This window comes from Delphinapterus leucas, chromosome 21, assembly GCF_059928025.1.
Source record: "Delphinapterus leucas isolate spDelLeu-1000000601 "Yukka" chromosome 21, BTC_Dleu_Yukka2, whole genome shotgun sequence".
NCBI classification, from domain to species: domain Eukaryota; kingdom Metazoa; phylum Chordata; class Mammalia; order Artiodactyla; family Monodontidae; genus Delphinapterus; species Delphinapterus leucas.
Window position 1 is genome coordinate 18,333,654 of NC_143149.1, and position 16,980 is coordinate 18,350,633.

Consider the following 16,980-nt stretch of genomic DNA (forward strand, 5'->3'; position numbering starts at 1 on the left):
ATGAAGCCAGCAAACTCTTATACCAAACCCAAAGACATTAATAGAAAACAATACTCCAGAATAATATTCCTCAAAATCCAATAATATGTAAAAAAGGTTAATACATCATTATAAATGGAGTTTATCTCAGGAATCCAAGTTTGATTTAATACTTACAAACCCATAGACATGTAATTTAGAGTGTTAACAATATGAAGTGCTTACGGATGAAACTGAGAAGTTAGGAACTACCTGTACACTGAAAACTCCAAAGCATTGCTGAGAGAAACTAAAGAACATTTGAATAAATGAAAATATATTCCATGGATAGGAAGATTCAAGTCATTAAGATGTAAGCTCTCTTCAAAAGCATGATCTATACAAAAAAAAAATAAATTAGAACTCCCCAAGGTAAAAAAAATTCTGGTCTCCAAAGTACGTTGTTAAAGGAATGAATAAAAAAGGTAAGTAATAGACTGGGAGAAAATATTTGCAATTCATCTGTCTAACAAAGGACTTATATCAAGAATATGTAAATCTCAAAACTCAAAAATATGGAAACAAGCAATCCAATTTAAATGGTCAAAATATGTAAACAAGCACTTCACCAGGTAAGATACATGAATGGCAAATAAGCACATGAAAAGATGCGCAACATCCCTAGTTAATGAAATGCATATTAAAACCACAATGAGATGCCCCTGAAGCTCTATTAGAATACCTACAATTAAACTGACTGACCATTCCAAGTGTTGGTGAACAAATAGAGTAACTGGAAATCTCATCCACTGCTGGTAGAAATGTAAAATGGTACAACTACTTTGGAAAACTGTTTGGTAGTTTTACAAAAAGTAAAACATACACTTACCATATGACCAAGCCATTCCACACCTAGGTATTTTACTAAGAGAAATGAAAGCATATGTTTCTACAAAGATATGGACATGGACATTCATGGCAGCTTCACTGTATAAAGTAAAACATGGAAGCAATGCAAGGAGTCATCATGAGAAGAATGGGTAATTATATTGTATTCACATAATGAAATACTCATAGCGATAAAAAGTAATGAGGTATTTATACATGAAACTTTGAAGATTTTCAAAATAATTATCCTGAGTGAAAGAAGTCATATAATAAAGAATATATATTGTATGGTTGCATTCATGTAAAATTCTAGAAAATTCAAACTTATGCGTATGATAGGATGCATATCAGTGATTGCCTGGAGATCAGGCTAAGATGGGATGTGAGGCAGATATAAAATGGGTACAAGGAGACAAGAGGATGATATATGTGTTATCTTGATTGTGGCAATTGTTTCATCAGTGTATACATTTTCCAAAACATCAAATTGTACACTTCAGATGTACAGGTTATTTTATGAAATTATAGCTCTATAAGGCTGTTAAAAATGGAAATCTATATTTTGCTGGCGAAATAGGATATATTGTTAAAATAAAAATAGGCACAGAAGAATGTATACAGTATGGTATATTTTAATGTAAGTAAGAGAGAGTAGGAATATATTAACATATGCTTATATCTGATTTCAAAAACACTATAAAGATTAAAAATAATAAAAGTGGTTTGCCATGAGAAGTGGGCAAAGAGGAAGGTGATGTAGAAACAGGAACAGGAGTATAATTTATCCGGATCTATGTCTACTAGGGTTTTGATTTTTGCAGGATGAAAATATATCATCTATTTCAAGGAAAAAAATAACTACAAATATGTACCCAATTGAAATTATAACTTTTGTAATTATATTGTAATATAATCATAATAAAACTATATCTGCCAGGTAAAAGAAATCATAAGAATGACCTATCTACTCATGAATCAAAATAAGCAGAGGTAGAAAAGGTTGTGGTGTGGAAATAAAGATACAACAAATGAGAATAAGCAAAGTCCATTTATTGAGACCTTGCTGTAACAAGGGAGCCAGCCACCATCATTTGCATTTTGGCAGAGACCCAAATGCCAGCAGGGGAGTGGGAAATTTTTATGGTGGAGAAAAAGGGAGGCTTCAGGTATGCCCTGATTGGAGGCTGTTGGCCTGAGGAAGCTGTAGGAAGACTAATGAGGAGTGGGTGTCCTATGTGATTGGTTAAGTGTGTGTATTTGGCTTTCTCGCTTGGTCCTAAATTGGAAGTAGGGACAACAAGCAGGAAAGCTATCGTTATTAATCATGTCCTGGCTGTTTGGGGCTGCTTGTTACAGAGTCTGTTGTTTGGCTTCCTGGAGCAATGCTGTTAACTAGAGAGAGCAGTCTCGCATCCTCCAAGTCTGACTTACAGTGGAGTGACTTCCTGGGCTAGTTATTGTAGATAAGGGATTGATTTGCTGGGAAAGTTGCTGCAGGCTGTGGGTCAGAGTTCTGTTTTTATATTTGGTCAGGTCATTGTCCATTTGTATATTTAGTCTCTCAGTGATAAAAACATTCATGATGAAAATTGAATACATTTAAATGTTGGCATTTGAGTAAACCTCTGTGGGCATTGTGGTGTTGGAATGAACATATATATAATAAAAACCAGTAGATGGGGATTTATGATTAGGGAGGAGATCTTATGATTTATGATTAGGGAGGAGCTCTTATGATACTAAGGATAATGATACCTTATCTTTCTTTGTAGGAATGTAATCAATATCCTATAAAGCAGAAAACATTCGGTATAAAAAGATATTGATTCTTGCGTCTTAATGCTTTTTTGTAATCTATTTTTATAACCTTAGAGAGATATATTGTGGTAAAAAAAAAATTTAACTGGAATCCTAAAATTCCTTCACTTCGGCCCAGTTTCTTTGTCTCCTGTCAATTTCAAGTAAGCAAATGTAAAGCTTTTATTAATCTGGCATAGGATGACTCCATTTTTATAAATCATTTCCATATATCTAGCTAGCTAGTGGTCCTTTCTGTATGTTGGGGAGTTTGAGAAATGTTCTTGAATGCCAGAGCTTTATCTCCTGCCGTTTATGCATCCCAACCACCATAGGAGCATGCCTAGACTAACCTGCTGCAAGGATTCATGAGAAGCACGTAGAGAAGAATGGGTTTTTCCTATTCACTCCAGCTGAACTAACTTGTCCAACCTGAGGTTTTCCTAAATAAGCACGTTTGAATCCCAGACATAGATGGGAGCCTAGCAGGGATCTGAAAAACTGCCCAGTCAAGCCCAGGTTAAATCACCAACCCACAATGAGTTAAATAAACAGTTGTTGAAACCATGAATTTACTAGGTAGTGTGTTATACAACCACAGAAGCATATACCAGAGGGAGGAATTGCCATAACAACAACAATAAAATTAGTTAAAATTTGAATCTGTGACTGGATAACAGGAAGAGTCTGGAATTAGGTGATGAAATGGTTAAAAGAGATTGAAAAGAATGATTCAATGCAATGGTAAAATAATTGGTATAATTGTTGCCTGCAGTAACGTGGGTGACAAAGTACCAAAGCTACACTGTCTAAAACAATAGCCACTAGCTGCAAGTGGCTAATTTAGTTTAAATTAACTAAAGTTAATTTGAATTAGAAATTTATTTGCTCAGTCACATACCCACCGTTCAGTTGTTTAATTGATACATGTAGAAAGTAGAAACCATTTTAGACATCACAGATATAGAGCATCCCCATCATCTGTTTGATATTGCTGAGGGAATTTTGAATTTCAACCACATGAGTGTTGAAATTGGCAGACTTTCAGAAAGGCAGAATGCAATTATGCAGAATGTTGAAAGTGTCAGCAACTATATGGTTATGTATAGCAATGAACTATAAGAAAAAAGATGAGCTAAAGAAAGAACTAGCATATTTACAAGCAGAATTTTGAGAAAATATAGAGAAATGAGGATTAGTTGAGTTGGAAAATAAAACTATTTCCCACCTCCAGACTTTCTATCAAAGTAGAATACAACCTGGAGGCAAAAATCAAACCAAGGTCTGATAAGACTCTTGGATGCCTCTTGAAGTTATGAAGTGAACTACTAGGAACCTTAAGGACATTGTCATACAACAACTAAAATTAGCAGTTCTTAAGTCTGGAGAGACAAAGGAATGTCTAAAAAAAAAATGGGTGCTTGGCTTTTGGTGCAGGGAATGTAATATAAGTGTATCATGGGAAACCCACACAATTTTTGAGAGTGCTTATATTAGAAAAAGTACTATGATCTTGTTTAAAATGGTGTGATATTATCCAAAATGCAAAAAGGCATCTAGGGCCCCAACTTTCTACAAGAAGGACCAGTCTGAGAATGTTGCTCAATGGATATAATTTTTAATGAAGTCTCAGAAGTGGCAGAGCCAAGATTCAAAGAGAATATTGTATTGGAAAGGCATCTCCAAGGACCATAACTAAGTCTTGATCTGAAAACATTCCCTATGTACAGATCAGAAGTATCTTACAACATTTGCTCAGCAGGATTTCAGAATTGTTATGGACCAGTCACTATTATGCTCCTTCCTCTATTCCCCTTTTTGAATAATAGTGTTTACTGCAGTTTTCTTGTTCCTGTCTCATGGTTTGGTATATGGAAATGGATAAATTATTTTAGTTAATTGGTCTCCTTATCAACAGAGACCACATCAGAATAGATAAGTCTGGCTGCAAATCATGATATCCTGGGCTCCAAGCTTAATGCAAGATTGGATGAGGTTTTAGAGATCCTGGATGAAGTGAGGCATATTTTACACATGACAGGGCGTAGCCAGAGAGTGAACTGTGATTTAGTAATTATACTGATTGCCCAATATTAGTTTCTGTCATTGCAGGTGGATAGTCTGAAGCACCTTTGATTCTGGGCTCAGTCATATGAGTGGTTTGGCTAACTGAGGTCAGCAAATGTGATGCTTATGGGCTTGCAAACTGTGGTTTGCTTTGCACCCAGACTTTCACTACAGAAAAATTCCCAGCGTAGTCTACTGGAGGAATGTGAGAAACATGTTAAGAAGAGTTATGACATCCTCTTTATGTCCATTTATGCCAGTTGGCCCAGTTGTTCCTGCTGACACCATCCTAGAACAGCTGGTATCTAGCTGACTCTTGGACACACATGGGAGTTCTGCGGAGCCCAGTTGAGCCACCTAGCTAAGCTTAGCCTAAGTTTTTGATCCAAAGTGAGCTAAACATATGATTCTTTCTTAAAGTAATGATATATTTGATGGATTGTTATACAAAATTAGCTAATTTATTCAAAACTCTATAGTATTTATCTGATTTTCCAGTTGTGTTGCATTCAGAAACAGAAAATAAGGAAGTGCTGGCAGGCTCCTAGTACTCATAATTTCTCTTTCCAAGTATTCACTACCCATTCTTTTTTAGATTTTTAGGCCCCAGTGTCTTGTAGTTATAAAATCCACTGTATTCCCTTTCTGTGAGAAGAACTGCATTTTCCAGTTTCCAGGGATCACACTGATCTCTCCAACTGGAATTAATTTGTAGTGATTTCAGATAGGAAAGTAAAGTCTCACAGTTTCTCTGAATTTTTATCTCCTCTTGTAACTCCAACTTTCTTAGAACAAATTCTTTGTAGAATTTTGAGAAGTTTCCCACTGAGTCATGTACATAGTATGAAATACAAGTTATTAAAAAGTTTCAGTGCTTCTGAGGACTTCAAGTTGCTATACATAATTTCCATTAGCAAAAAGAGAGATAAAATAAGTATCATGCTTTGTCTATTCATTTCATTGGTTCATAATAACATTTCCTTTTAGTGTTTTGTAGCAGTAGCTTTTATAACGGTCTGAAATTTAATCTTAAAATCCTGATGATTAAAAATTCTCAAATTTAATTAATACTGTGACATATTTTCCTTAAAAGTTTTCTTTAAGTTTCCTTCTGTAACGGACATTTTATTTGTTGTATTTCAACCAGAAGTTTATAACTTGTGAGTTTGTTTCTTACATAAAGCTTTGACTCTTTGTATATTTTCTTAAAAGTTTTATTTGTTTTAGATTTTTAAGGGTTAATATCCTAAATCTTAGCATATAAAATTCTGCTGTTTAGTTAAATTAACATGCAATGATTTCAACTAATCATATAACTTTCCAAGAAGGTTTATTTAATCTTTAAGTAAGCATTAATTTATTTGGGAGTGGGACAAGTTGAGAATATAAAGGCATCAAATGCAGGCTATTGCCTGCTTATATATAGAAATTATTTCCATGTAACAGGTACTCTCTGAAAAGATACATAGTTTCATAATATTTACTCTAAATACTTACAGAATATGTCCTCTTTCCTGAAGATTGAAATTTCCTCTTGGACATAAAATCTGAAGAAATCAATATGCTCAATCACTATCATTTAATGATTAAATTTGCAGAAACGTGCATCTTCCTTTTTCTCTATTTCAACCTTCGGGGTTCACTCTTCCGTTAAAGGGAGAAGTTTCCTATGTTCTCTCTTGCATAGTCAAGGGACTTTTCCTAATGTTTAGGAAGTATACTGATGATTGATCATTTAACTTCAAGTAGCAAGAATGAAAATACGTCATGTTTCTTCTCATATTGAATTCAATTTTTTAAAAATAAGGATTTCTTTTTCCCCTGCAGAATGGATGATGACACACAAAGTTTGGAAAATCACCCAATACTACCGAACTGAAAGATTATCAAAGAAATTTTGAATCAAACTTACCTTCAACTCTGAATTGCTGGAAATTGGTTGAGAATATAAAATGTTCAGATAATTTCTAAGGGCAGAGTAAAGGCGATTGCCCTCCATTAGATTGTGATGACAATGAGTAAACAAAGATTAGCTATAAAATTGAATGAATTATTTAAGACCCAGATAAAATGTAATCTCCCTTAGAGATTAATCAATTTCTAAACTTTGGGCAAGATAAAGTAACACAGAATAGCTGGAGCAAAAAAGGACCTTGACTGCCTTAGAGAGCATTAGAGAGAATAAGAAATATTTTAGACTGAGGTAAGCTAATTGAGGAATATGGGAGCACAGCTGGGAACTTATCGACTCGGTTTATAATTAACATTAACTAACTATAAAACAAGTTTCCCCTTAAAATAACCCTTTTTCCATTGTGCTATAAGATATCAACCCTTATGGTCCATACCCATGCATGTTCTTCCAGCCCCCATTGTCTGTATTAACTAAGACTTCCAGATCTTTCAGTGAATGATCTCTTTCCTTCTAGAGCAGGAGAGGCACTTCCCAAGTCAGGCCATGTCAAGTCTTGGTCTTACTGCTCAGTTAGAAGCAATGAGGGGAGGTATGAGCAGATCCAGAGGAAGACAGCACAACCATCTGGTGAAGGTGAGGCATTTTCATGGTCTCTAGGAAGACCCTTTCTCTAGGAAGGGGGGGTGGGGCCATTTCTGCTGGCTCAAAGGATTTAGGGCAACTTGGTACCCTGGCTTTATTACAGGAGCCAACAGTGAGAGGCCCGCGTACCGCAAAAAAAAAAAAAGAAAATTATTTGGAATAGATACCATGCTGTGTTGATAATTTCCTTTTGTCTCTAACAGTAAAGATCTCCCTAAGAGGTCAGACTTGTAACTTGGTCTCTTTTCCCTTGGAACACATTTTCCAAATGCCATTAGGCTCTAGAAGTTTTTGTATTTATTTTCAAGAAATGCTTAGAAATATCACAGTCTAACTTAGAATTAACCTAAAACACTTGGCCATATTATATTAGAATAATTTTTTCTGACACACAGAAATTCAAAAAACATTCAACTGAGCACATATTTTTGAAAAAATAATTAGGAAATATACTCCAACAGATTACATATTTTTATACCCATGTTCATACCTCATATAAACAAAAGAAAATGAGATTGCCATCAGAGTTTTAGACACTCATATTCAATGTTAATAAGAGTTGAACCATACTTAATGATACTCAAGGGAAAAAACTGTGAGCCAAGGATTTTATAATTAACTACCCTTTCTTTCACATCAAAAGCCTACAGAGAAACTATTTTGAACACAAAATATCTCAGAAAATATGGGCTTCCTTATGATTCCACTCCTGCAGGATGTGTTTCATTTAAACAAAAGGTGACTGGGAAAACCATAACAGACAGGCAGATTGATGGCCAGTACAAAGCTACAGATGGTCTGAGAAGTACTTTATATCATATGAAGTATCAGTGTAGTTTTGTTATTTAAGGTTTATTTCAAATTCTCCTGTAGCATGTTAGAATGGCAAATATCTTTTCTGGGAAACTGTACAGGTTTACATGGATTTTATTTCTTTGAACCATAATTTAATCCTTTTATGAGGCAAAGCCCAAATACTTTTTTGGTGATTTCTTTAGAAATTTACATGCAGTTTAGTTTTTGAAAATTTATAACATTCTCTTACTAACTCTCTCTCCTCAAAGGAAGACATTAGATACAAACTTGTTACTTTATCTTCAAAACTTCGTAATATTAATTTGAGGCTTTAGGGTGTGTTACAACACCTAAAATTGAATTCATCCTCTTGGTCTTAACCATTAGTAACAATTGTGTTTTCTGGTGCCTTTTTTTTTTTTGTAATGACATCATGCATTTCCAAGTGCGTGGAATTCAAAACTGTTGAACTTCCTTTTATTTCATAGGTTTCTTACCACTCCTCCTCCTCCAACAATAATTGGTTGCATGTCTTAGTCATTATTTCACAACGCCTTGGTTATTTTCACAGTGCCTCCTCACACTTCTTATACTGCCTTTCCATTCTGGGTCACTGCTGGCTCATGTTCATAATAGCGGGAGCCTTCTGGCTAGCAAGGTCTCTCTAGTGCACTATGTGCACTGCAGCCAGAAATGTTTGAAACTCTGCTCTTTTTTTTAATACATTGATTGCTTGATTGGCTGCATTGGATCTTCATTGATGCGGCTTTCTCTAGTTGCGGCCAGCAGGGATTACTCTTTGTTGCGGTGTGTGGGCTTCTCATTGCGGTGACTTTTCTTTGTTGCAGAGCATGGGCTGTAGGCCTGTGGGCTTCAGTAGTTGTGGCTCGTGGGTTCTAGAGCGCAGGCTCAGTAGTTGTGGCGGATGGGCTTAGTTGCTCTGCGGCATGTGGGATCTTCCCAGACCAGGGATCGAACCTGTGTCCCCCACACTGGCAGGCGGATTCCCAATCACTGCACCACCAGGGAAGCCCCTGCTCTTTTCATATCACATCTCTGCTTGGAAAATTTTAGTCATTTCTGTTAAATCCAGACTCCTACTACAAATTCTCCTCTGATTGTCATCTCACATTTTCTGGTGATTCATTCACACTGATCTACCCATGGTTTCCCAAACTGCATGACATATGTTGAGAGGGTCTAGAGTGGTAAAAAAGCATAGACTCTGGAACTAGAATTTCTGGCTTCCAGTCCTGGCTCAGCCACTTGGGAGCTAGAAGAGCTTTGAGCCTTTCTGAACTCCTCTGTGCCTCGTGTTGTCATCTGTGTAAATGACACAACAGTAACACCTCTTTGAGTTGTGAGTATTTAAGGAACCAGAAAATGGGAAGCACTTAAGATGGCGTCTGACACAGAGTAGGTGCTCATCAAATGTTAGCTGATGCAAAACATTTCTGGATGGTCTTGATTTTTGTTTTCATTTGCAATTCATTTTGTTAATTTTGCTTTACAGAGTCACCTTCTGAATAAACAAAGTTTAATTGATTAATTTTGATTTGGTGTAAAAGATGACAAAAAGCTGATATTGCAGATTTAAACATGCTGGTAGGCGTTTTTAATAGATCTTTTTAATGTAAGCTAAATGTCTTAAAAGGCAGGAGAGTATCTTAGCTTGGTTGTCAGGTTTAAGAATTTAAAAAGGCATTATTCCTTTGTTCTTTTTATGAGTTTATGATTACCAGTATTTATTTAGATAATTATGTATGTTTTTGTGAAAACTGACTAGCATTCTGCTAGTTTGTAATTGAATAATTTGAACATTTGAAACTTTTTCAAACAATAGGAATATGTGATATCAGTTTTTACAACCTATTTAATACCTTTCTTTTTACAATCCATCAAGTAAACACTGTGTTAACTTGTGACTTAAGGAAAAATGGAGTTCATACAGGTTTCAGAGATCTTAGTTTAGAGGGAATTGAAAGATAATTTTGTCTAGTTTTGTTATTTCTCAAGTGAGAAAACTTGACTTGCCCAGGACCACAGAGTTCATGTATCAAACCCAAGATGAAAACCTAGGTTTGCTAAATCCATGTCTTTTGTTGATCCACATATGCATAAATGTTTGTAGACTTCTATAACACAAATCCAAAGATTCAGGATTTTCATGTATTATTCAGTCTTTTAAATATTGTATTTGTATATTTTGAATATTACAATCAATACATTTTATATTATTTTTAAGCATTAATAGAGTAATATATTACAAAATTTTAGTCTTCTTCTATGTTAAACTTCCTCTTATTTTAAGGATTTGAGTCAAAAATTTGGGGGTGATTCAGTACATTCCAAACAGTTACCAATGGCACCTGCCTCATAGAATTATCTGGATATATGTCCAGACTTATTCATAAAGTGAGATTTTTTTGTGATTTACTTTGTATTCAGACCTTCCTACTACAATCAACTTGCTTATACTAGTGTAAGTTTTCATTACATTATTTTTAAAAAAACTTTAAAAATTATAATAATGGCATTTACATTGCACAAAAATTATAATTCTAATCTAATGTTTTTACTGTGTTTTCAAAAAGCATGCATCCCTAATGTGTCATGCTTAATCAGTGAATTTCAGCATAAAGTTTTATTCCATGTAATATGCTATTGCGTTTTACACCATCTGCATTAGGACTTCCAGCAAAGCAACGTGTTGTTATTTTATCCCTGAAGAACAATGATCATGTACTCATTTGCTTGGTTAATACGGATATCTTCATTTCACTGTGCAAGAGCAGGTGATTACCTTTCATTCTGTGTCACTGTAGGAGAAGTAAGCTGATGAGCAGTATGTGCATAGAAACATATTAGTATGTAATGCTGTAGCTGCATGGTCATTCTTTGATTCACAGTGGAGAGCAGATGAATTTTTGTTGCTCCTTTTGGAAACCATTAAATCAAAAGCATCATATCTGAAGAGATTTAGAAAGCATTTTAACTATTAAGTAACTTTGTTTTATTTATTTTTAAATATATTTCTTAGAAATATATTTCTCAGGTTAAAGACTCCCCCCGCCCCCTGCCAATTAATTCTCATATCATCCCTGTTAGGTAGACCTCAGTGTTGTAACAGAAGAACTCATTATACACATGAGCAACTTGAGGCAGTGGGAAGTTTGATGTTAATGCCAAACAGCATGTAAGCAATGAGGCCAGGAGCATAAGCAAAGCTTCCTAATTCTCAGCAGTGCTCTTGTCACTAAAACACATGGTTTCCTCTGTAAGAATTGCAGGGGAGGACCTTCAAGATGGCAGAGGAGTAAGACGTGGAAATAAACTTCCTCCCCACAGATACATCAAAAATACATCTACAGGGCTTCCCTGGTGGCGCAGTGGTTGAGAGTCTGCCTGCCGATGCAGGGGACATGGGTTCGTGCTCCGGTCCAGGAAGATCCCACATGCCGCGGAGCGGCTGGGCCTGTGAGCCATGGCCGCTGAGCCTGCGCGTCCGGAGCCTGTGCTCCGCAACGGGAGAGGCCACAACAGTGAGAGGCCCGCGTACTGAAAAAAAAAAAAAAATATATATATATATATATATATATATATATATATAAAATGCTAGCAGGTAGCTGAAAGTATGACTAAACAGAGGAAATATGTCGGTATCAGAAATATACACTGGGAGTTCTTCCTTAATGGATGAGAGTTAAAATAGTAAGGAAAAAATTGTCCCCATAAGAGAAATTATAGGACAGACTAGCAGACTACAGATGATTTTATGAATGCATTTATTTTGTGGCCAGAACAATAAAGGACATCAGTTAATTATACTTAGTGAAATTGGAACAAGAGAAAGAGAGAAAAAAATATTGAGTACAAGGAGGTAAATGGAATGAAGACTTCTAAGAAAGAGAACATCATATGAAATGTTGAAAAAATCCTGAGGCAAAAGATCTAAGAACAACAAAGAGCAGTGAAATGCCAAATCATGAAGTTATTACAGAAATTGTTATTCCATACACTTAATTAATCAGAGACATTATTTTCTTATAAAAATGAGAATAATGATTCTTCCAGAAGAAACTAACAAGAGCGTCTAATGCTTGGTGAGTTTACTAGATTCTAGGAATAATTATACAAAAATTCCCTAAATTGCCAGCTTGTTGATCCGGAACTCTTGGAATAGTAAGATGTTCTTGACTCTTACATGTAGTAATCTGTTTTAGTCTAAATAATATTACATAGTAATATATTTTTTTATTTCTATAGATAAAATAGAATTCATTTTTAAAATGTGTAAGATTATACTATTTTTCTGATTTATTCAACACCACCCTCTTTCTGTAAGATTTTGTACCTGTAGAACTGCCATGTGTTTCAGTTATCTGTTGCCATTATAATGCCACAATAATGAACAAAGTGATTTAAAACATAACATCATAAGGCAGCAGCCTTCTTTATTATTTGTGAGGTTGTTAGTCTTCCAGAGTCATCTTCTGGTCAGGGCCAGACTTGGCTGATCTTGGCGAGGTTCATTTTAATGCATTTGTAGCAAACTGAGGAGTTGTCTGTGGCTGTCTTGTCTAGGGTTGCCTCAGTTGGGTGAATTATCTCTTCTCAGGATGTGACAGGGGTCCAGGAGAAAGAGTAAAAATGAGAAAGGTCCTGAAGGTTTATGTTCAAAAATAGAGAACCACCACTTATATCACTATCTTTTATCCGAAGTCCATCGCAAGACCAGCCCTTATTTAAAGGTGGTGAAATACTCTCCACGTCTAAGAAGGGAGAATCTAGGAAGTCACATTCCAAGCAATGTGGATACAAGAAGGATAAGAAGTTGTGAATATTTATATAAGCAATCAACAAGTCCAAGTGATTTGGCCTGCCTTGTTGTTAGAGGAGAATATTTTCTTGCCCGATTGTCTGATTTGGCCATATGATGTGCTTCGGCCAATGTACTGTGAATAGAAATGTTGAAAGTCTCTACCTCTTTATGAGCCATTGCATGCTTTATCCACTCCCTTGAGTGAGAGGAGGGCATATGAAACCAAGAAATATTTAAAACAGAGAGTTGAGAATGTAGAATTAAACCACTATGTAAACAATGACAAATGTCTTAAAAACTTAAACTCTAAAAATTCTACTTATTTGTTTTGCTATATCATATAAATTAAGTCCTTTGTTTTCCACACAAGAAAATAGTTGAGAGTTGATGTACAAAAACTCATCCTGTGCTCTCTTGGATTCACAGAGAGTATACCCTCAAGAAATGGTTATTAATGATAGCTTTTAGAAATTAAAAAAGAAAGACAATTGCTGGAGCAGTTTGAAAAATAGTAAGTGGTTCTTTGGAATCCAGCCCAGTTTGAATATTGAATCTGGAGGCTTACATATCAGGAAAACATTTTTTCTCATGTTTCTACCATATTTATTCATTTTTTTCTCAAATGTTTTAAGATACAGCTTTATGAGGTTAGAAAGGAATAAGATAGAGACAGAAATGTTATAACAAATGGAGTGAACACATGGCAAGGTGATAATGACACGAACACATAGGCAGGACTCTCCTTTTCTACCACTCATTCCCTGGTATTTCATCCTGATTTGAAGTAGAGAAATACCTTTAATACGAACTAGCCAGAAATCCATTACAGTTTCAATTTAAAGTGAAGTGAGAAGCTGAATGGGAGCATGTTGAGATATGTTTATTTTATGGTCCTTAGAAAGATTGATTTCAAAATCTTTAGCAGAATCTTGAGGGTTCTAATTCTGGAGAAAAATAGTTGAAGCAACACATCTCTGGTTCAGGATTGCCACAAATTCATGTATTTATGGGCTTCAGGACATTTGCAAAACCTCAATCATATGAAGTTCTTATCAAGAAGAATTTACTGGGTATCTGTTATGTAGGAACACTTTCCCCTCAAGTTTTTTTTTTTTTCTCCTGTATCTACTATAGTCAAATTGTTTCTTAGTGTCCATTCTACACAGAGCAACATATACTTTGAAAAGCCAATGGATGGTTATTTACTTATGACTCATTCAGACTCTTCACTTTCTTCTGCTTGATCAATTTCCCAGTAAGAAAAAGCAATGAAGAGATAACACTAAGTTTTGTACAAATGCTAGTATTTTACCTCCTACTAAGAAAAGGTATAAATTCGTAATGATAGACTCAGCTTTGTTGCAGTGACACACATCCTCAAAATTCTCTGTGACTTAAGACATTAAAAAAAAAAAAAAGTTCCATGAAGGTTTGTACAGGGCTCTGCTCCACACGGAACTTTAGGGACTCAGGCCAACAGAAGCTGTGTCATCTTTTAACTCCACCATCAGGATATGTCATTTTTGTTGCTCTGGCATGAAATGACACAATAGAGAGGTATGCTCTGGAATTAAATTCTTAGTCTGAGAAGTGACATGTATCACAAATGTTTGCTTCCTTTTGGGCAGAACCAGCCATGTGGTCCCAGCTAAGTGAAAGCTCAGAAGTAGAGTTGTCAGCCCACCTAGAAGACAAAATGAAACGTAAAAATCAATATTGGTGAGAAATAGCAATATCTCAGATTTTAGTTCATTTAAATTAAAAAAATTGTTGAAGATCTTTGAGAATAACATTGTGTCAAATATGGTAATGTATGCATAAATGAGCAAAATGCAGTCACTTTGCCATAGTTCAGAAGGAGTCATACTGAATCTGCAACAAATCATATCTCTGCCAACAATATTAGTAATAATAGGTAACATTTACTCTACACTTATTACATGATAACTAAATGAATACACTCAAAAACTAGAGAAGTCATTTCTATTGCTATTTTCCCGTTTTACAAATAGAAAAGTGACACAGAAAGTTGAAGGAACTGGCAAAATTTGATTATAAACTACCTTGAGACCAAAGATGTGATGATAGGAAAATAATAGAACACTTCTGTTTTGTTCAAAGCACTCAAATTAATAAATCTCTTTCTATTATTTAATTGTCTATATCCAGACTGCTCAATTAAGATAAAACAGGTGGGTGAGCCATAGTTAATTATAACACACGGCCCTTAATTTATTCAAGTTACTCTGGGAGTCATTCTAAAACAGAATGAACTCTGGATATGATCATTAATCCTTTTTGTCTTATCTTTAATAATATATTTCACTTAAAAAGTTTCTTTTATTTTGGAAGCATTCTTACTCTCTTGGGAATACTCCATGTGATAAAATTTATTATATGCTGGATGATCTATAAAAGTTTATTAATAATTTTGAATCAAATTTTAAAATTAAAATTGTTTAGTGTAAGGATTTATTAATGAACATAGACTTATTTGATATTGGCCCTGTTCAATTCAATGGAGATACATTATAAATAAAATTGACTCTCATGAAAGATTATCAAGAAAATAGAAGAAACAAATAAAAATATTAATAACAATAATAAAGAAAAAATTACAGAGGAGAGACTATGAAGAAAATAGGAGAAAACTTTGAACACTATTTTGTCAAAATGTTTTACTTAGAAAAATGACCAAGCCCAAGGAAAACATAGCTTTCAAAACTAACTCATAAGGAGCTTCAAAAAATTTATAACAAATTAAAGAACTTGAATACATTTAAAAATATACAACAAAATAGTTTTTAGATGATTTCAAAGTTTACTTCACCAAACTATCAGATAGATAATCCCGATAATCATATAATTTCTATTATTTACAAACTTTGCCAGAGAAAATAAAAAAAGAACACCATCATTTTGTTTTATAAGATATATAACTTTGTTATCAAAATCAGATAAGGATGAGATATTCTCACTCATTAATATTGATGCAAAAATTACCCATTTGAGTTTATTCAAGAAGACAATGCTGCTTCAATTTTGGGGAAATTTTGTTTGCCTAATTCCCATGCTAATAAAATGAAAGAACATCACAGTATCATCTCAATAGATGCATTAGAAACATTTCAAAAACTTCAATACCACTTTATTTTTAAAATACTTTCCAACTAGAAACAGACTGGATCCTTACCACACTGAATGATATCTACTACTAATATAAAATTTATGTTAAACATTAGAAGCATTTTTTAAAATAATAAAAAAAGTCCATTGTCATGGCTTTTATTCAATATTTTATTTGTTGAATAAAAAAAGAATTTCAGGGACTTCCCTGGTGGTGCAGTGGCTAAAAATCCACCTGCCAATGCAGGGGACACAGGTTCGATCCCTGATCTGGGAAGATCCTGCATGCCACAGAGCAACTAATCCCATGCGCCACAACTACTGAGCCTGCGCTTTAGAGCCCGCAAGCCACAACTACTGAATCCCACTGCCACAACTACTGAAGCCCACACGCCTAGAGCCCGTGCTCCGCAACATGAGAAGCCACGACAATGAGAAGCCCGCACACTGCACTGGTAGCCCCCACTTGACGCAAATAGAGAAAGCCCATGGGAACCAATGAAGACACAATGCAGTCAAAAAAAAATTTTTTTTAATATAAGGGAATATTTAAACATTTGAAAAGAAACCAAATAAATATTAGTCACAAATGAAATAATTGCCTACATAGGATACCACAAGAATTTAGCAAAAAATTATTGTAATTCATCAGACAATTCACCAAGTGGCTCAATTCAAAATCAGTATACAAAAACCAATTGCATTTCTCTGTGCCAACAACTTAAAAATCTTTTTTTTTGTTAAGATCTTTATTGGAGTATAATTGCTTTACAATCATGTGTTAGTTTCTGCTTTATAACAAAGTGAATCAGTTATACATATACATATGTCCCCATATCTCTTCCCTCTTGCATCTCCCTCCCTCCCACACTGCCTATCCCACCACGCTAGGTGGTCACAAAGCACCAAGCTGATCTCCCTGTGCTATGTGGCTGCTTACCACTAGCTATCTATTTTATGTTTGGTAGTG